Consider the following 6,000-nt stretch of genomic DNA (forward strand, 5'->3'; position numbering starts at 1 on the left):
GAACACTTAAAATTAAAAATGTCTAGAGCTTTTTGAATAAATTTCCAGGATAAGGAGTCAAACGCCTTTTAAAAATCGACTAATAATAGCTGACCTGGTATTTTATATGTTTCTGTGTATTGCATAATGTCATATATCAACCTTATATTTTCTCCTATGTATCTTCCCTTTATAAATCCTGTTTGGTCTTTTTCAATAATTTTGTCCAATACGGTTTTTATCCTATTTGCAATGCAACTAGATGCTATTTTATAAGTAGAATTTAAAAGGGTGAGTGGCCTCAAATTTTAAAAAAATTGCTTAGGTTTGTTTGCTTTTGGTATGCAGGTTATGATGCCTAGTTTTTTTGTACATATGACATTTCTTGAATACTGTAACTATAATTGATGGTTCTAACTACAAAGTGCCCCAAATCAAGCCAAAAGAATTGTTAAAATTCTGCTGGAAATTCTCATACAGATTTAACCATCAATAAGGTTTATATTCTGTGGCCATGTTTCTTTTTGATGTAACACACAGACTATAAATGACAGATTTCTCATACAGACTTAACCATCAGTAAGGTTTATATTCTATGGTCATGTTTCTTTTTGATGTAACACACGGACTATAAATGACCCCTTCAGTACGCGTACCAGACGGGGGCAGGAGGCAGTGGGGAAGTACCAACAGTGCTTGAACAAATCCTCAAATTCGGACAAAAACGAGAAAGATTTTCGCTCATGTAGAAATTTGAATAAATGCCGTTATTTAGATTCGGGCCAAACGCAGCCCCCCCCCCCCCTCTGGCTCTCCCCCCCTATCTCGCTCTCTCCCCCCCCCCCCCCCCCGTGTCTGCCTGCCATTAAATGATCGTCCACTTCAAGCACAATAATTGTAACCATACTACAAGGTCATGGTGATGTGGACTTTGGTTCAATTCTGTTTTAAATTATTTACACCTTTAGTGATCCCCGACGGTGGGCCCATTGCACGATTTCTTGTTCTAGCCAGTGCACGATGACTGGTATATCAAAGGCCGTGGTATGTACTATCATGTCTGTGGGGTGGTACATATAAAAGATCTCTTGCTACTAATGCAAAAATGTAGCAGATTTCCTCACCAAGACTATATGCCAAATTATCAAATGTTTGACATCCAAAAGCCAAAGATTAAAATATCAATGTGCTCTAGTGGTGTCGTTTTAGAAAAAAACCCCACCATTAGTGCCACCCCCTCCACTTCACACACACACCTCCCTTATCCTTGCTTGTTTTGTTAGTGAATGTGAAAAAAACCACCCCGTTTATTAATAGTGATTAAACTACAAGGACATTGCAAACCTAAACCCAATGTTTAATTTTGTGGCAGTCTGAATTACTGCCAGTAAACATTTAGCCCTGTACAAAGGAAATGTTTCGGGGGGGGGGGGGGGGGGGGGGGCGTATACTGACGAGAGAACTGTTTAGGGGGTCGCGTCGTGCTCCTAAAAAAAATGCTTGGACCAAAGGGATGGACCAGCCCCCCCCCCCAGCCCCCCCCCCCCCCCCCCCCTTGCACACGCACCTGTAATTATGTTTAACATTTTCCATTGTACTCAGAACGTGGTACAGACACATGACATGGGCAAAGTATCACTTCTTTACTTGGAAAGAGATTTCATGTTACACGAGACCAACATTCATGACGTATTCATGTCAAGTACTATAATCAGGCGGTTATCTTTAACCAATGACACAATCAGTTTACATATTGCTGACTCCAACTGCGTGTTTTAGTTACCCTGATATACCGCCCAGACATCACTATCGGTAGAAGACACCAGACGACAACTCGCACTTTTAAAACAAATCTTGCTCTCTTAAAAATAAGTCTAGCTCTCTTTCTCACTCTCTTTGCTCAGCTCAAAAGTTTGCTGTGAATTGCTAAAAGAAGAAGGTAACTATAGTATTATTGGTGATTTAGTCATTATTATTTTTAACATACGTGTTTTTCTCTTGATTCTGCACCTGTAATAATGAAAATAACGGGTGTTAAAGTATTTTTTTTTAAATTATTAATTACTTTAGATACTGGGTTCGGATCCCAGTCGAGGCATGGGATTTTTAATACAGATACCGACTCCAAACCCTGAGTGGGTGCTCCGTAAAGCTCAGTGGGTAGGTGTAAACCACTTGCACCGACCAGTGATCCATAACTTGTTCAACAAAGGCCATGGTTTGTGCTATCCTGCCTGTGGGAAGCGCAAATAAAAGATCCCTTGCTGCTAATCGGAAAGAGTAGCCCATGTAGTGGCGACAGCGGGTTTGCTCTCAAGATCTGTGTGGTCCTTAACCATATGTCTGACGCCATATAACCGTAAATTAAATGTGTTGAATGCGTCGTTAAATAAAACATTTCTTTCTTTCTTTGTTAGCCTATTTATTTATTATTTTGTTTATTATTATTATTATTATTATTAAGCGCCGACGAACATGATAATAATTTACTTCTTTGAATTTGAATGACGGCATTATCACTATGTAGGACCGACAACGGATATTGGTAATGTCGTAGGTATATTACGACATTTCTTAGCTCCACGATTGAAATATGGTAATAAAATACATGGTTTTAACACATTAACTTAAAGTTATAACTGTAATTAAGCAATTATAGATATATGCTTAAGACTTTTAGCAATTAAGTACACCAACAGTTAATTATGAGCAGTGTTGGTTTAAAGGCACTGAAGGCAAAAATGTATATATATAGGCGGTAAATAAGTATTTGACTCATCCATATTATCGAACCATCTGGAACAGGAGGAATACATACGAAATGCTGTACGAACTTCAACAGTGCGTGGTCTGAACGGGGGGTGGGGGTGGGGGTGTGGGGGTGGGTATATGAATCTAGTGGACCTTTTTGTGTATGTGTGTCTATTCCATAGACATATGAATATTGTAATATTGCCCCTGCTGTACTCAAATAATAACAATAACAACAACAATAATAATAATAATAATAATAATAATAATAAATAATAATAATAATGAAATCAAATATAATAATAATAATAATGAAATAAATAAAAATTATAAATTATCAGCTGCTGAGGTAGATTATCCGAAAGAGAAACTAAATACTACGGACAGTACACAAACTAACAACAGGGCTTGAACTTAATATTTGTTCACAGATTGCAGTTTTGAGGCCGCTTACGTACTTTTTGTTGTTTTTTTAAAGTGAATTTTACCGCAAACATATAATATTATTAAAAGGTTATTTTGCTGTATGTAGTCCTATTTAAAATGCGAGGTGTGCTAACTTTACTACAGACGTAAATGTATAATTATCGAGTGGTAACCTGATTACGTTAGTAACCTATTTTCGTCATCAACCTTTGGTATTCCGTAATATTATATACTATAGGACCTCTATCGCTAGTACATTTTAAACATTTCCGGTCGGATATTAATAAAAAAGAAGAAAGAACGAAGTTTTTATTCGTATAAAATTTAAAAAAAATTAAATGAAGAACAAAAATGTTATTGTAAGAATGTCCATTGCTACATAGTTTAAATTACTTATACATTTATAAATTTTATTTAAATAAATAATGTGTATTTAATAAGTAAGAAAAATTACTAAACAATAGTTTACAGACCTAAATGTGCAAACATTCTTTTGCGGTTTATATACATGGATAGTATAAATATTTTGGTAACTTCTTAATTTCAACGCCGGGCCTAATTTTAAATAAAACGTTATGTTCTCCAAGATGGTATTTTCAGTATTTGACCTCGGTGCTTTAGTACGTAAATACCCGGTACAGTTCTTTTGACTATGACCACCAGTCGATTACTAGTACACACATGTATGTACATACAATAAACACAATTTGACCACTAACAATTTACATTTACCTGTTAGAACAGTAAAACATATGATAGGCATGAACAAATAATAATAATACAACAAACAGTGTGGTAGATACTTGGTTTTCCTGACAGACAAACAGGTTTTTTGTGTTTGTTTGTTTGTTTGTTTGTTGTTGGTTGTTCATTTTTGGTGTTTTTTTAAAGTCCTGCACTCGCGCCAGGTGTTACAGTATTTGTAAATAGAAAACAATAATCTTGCAGTCTTGTCTTTTTATTTACATTTTACAAGTGCTTTTTCATCATGCAGGTAGCTCTCGCACACTGGTCAAACAGAAGTCACAGTTATCATTAATCTAATTTATTTTCCGTTGTTTACATGTAGATAAAGTTAAAACACGTCTGCTTGCCCTCCTATTCCATTTTAGGCATACGGATGCGTATACTAATTTTACATCTGTAGTACAACGAAAAACCCCCAAAACAAACAAATATATATATACATGTATATATAAACTGTATATACAGTGTATATATATATATATATATGTGTGTGTGTGTGTGTGTGTGGTCGATTTTTTTTTTTAAAACAATAATATATACCAAAACATGTAATTTTCACAGACGGAAATCCAGAACAGAATAGAAGCAGACGACTGTTTGTTTTCTTCTTAGTTTTCAAGATTGTGGAAAGAAATCATATTATTTACGTAGATGATGATGTGCATGTTGAGATTGTCTAGGAATCACTGGTGTTTCTTTAGATTCCGTTTTCCCGGACGGGGACCGCTCTATAGTCCGAAGGTTCAATAGTCCGGGGTTAGGTAGTCCGTCCCATCATTCTGTAAAACAATAATAAATAAATAATAATAATAAAAATGTTTGTAAATAATTTCAGTTTGGTTTGACGTAAGAAGAAAAGTAAAAATGTTTTGGAAATAACAATAACTATACTATTTTTGTGTGCAATTGGCAAATACATCGGGCCAGAAAGAAATAACTTCTAATAAATTCGATAGTATCGCTAAAGATCGAAAGGCGTCCTAAGTCAAGAAGCGTCCTAGTTTACGTACGACTTGTTTATTATGAACCTGCGCGCATGAACTTTGACAACAAAATAATTCTGAACTAGGAAGTACTTGCTACCGATAAAGAAAAAAAAAATGAGGAAAAAGCAGGTAAAAAGTTATTTTTTATACAAAATGCATAATACACGATCGTTATGTTAAATAGTTGCATCGATTAAAATCATATGCTATATTAATACCTAGCTGCATCTAAATAATCAGCACTTGTCAACAGCGAAATAATCTTGTCGCTGTCACGTCTGCTTTCATCTTTGAGTCAGGTCACGTGACGTACGTATTCTTTCAACAAAAACGAATTATGGAAGCCCATCTTATATAATTATAGGACGTTTTCCGATCCAGTCCAGGCCTTGGAATGTACACATTCAACTGTGGCATGTGTTTTATCTATCGACGGAATACACTTGTAAGGTTATAAACATTTTATTAATTGATATTTGTAGTTAATTGAATAAGGTAATATATCAAATAATCAAACTGATCGTGAGATTACAATGCGTGTGCGTTGTAGCCATTTTCCCGTTAATAGGACGCTTCGCGATCCTTCGAGGATATTTTAAAAAAGGCGTTCCCCGAGAGACGGACTATAGGGTTATCAGCGGGTTAGGGACGTAATCTAACAACATCATTTCATGACATGATTGTTATGGTATAGGCAATCATGACGTCATTTTACGTGAGATACTTTGCAGTATTCCACCCCTCTTGAATAAAAAAAGAGTAAAGTTTCTTTTATTCAACGACGCCACTAGAGCACATTGATTTTTGTATCTTATCATCGGCTAATGGACGTCAAACATATGGTCATTCTGACACCGTTTTTAGAGGAAACCCGCTGTCACCACATACGCTACTCTTTTACGACAGGCAGTGAGGGGTCTTTTATTTGCGCTTCCCACATGCAGGATAGCACAAACCATGGCCTTTGTTGAACCAGTTATGGATCACTGGTCGGTGCAAGTGGTTTACACCTACCCGCTGAGCCTTGCGGAGCACTCACTCAGGGTTTGGAGTCGGTATCTGGATTAAAAACCCCATGCCTCGACTGGGATCTGAACCCAGTACCTACCAG

Source organism: Gigantopelta aegis, unplaced genomic scaffold (assembly GCF_016097555.1).
Source record: "Gigantopelta aegis isolate Gae_Host unplaced genomic scaffold, Gae_host_genome scaffold72, whole genome shotgun sequence".
Lineage (NCBI taxonomy): Eukaryota > Metazoa > Mollusca > Gastropoda > Neomphalida > Peltospiridae > Gigantopelta > Gigantopelta aegis.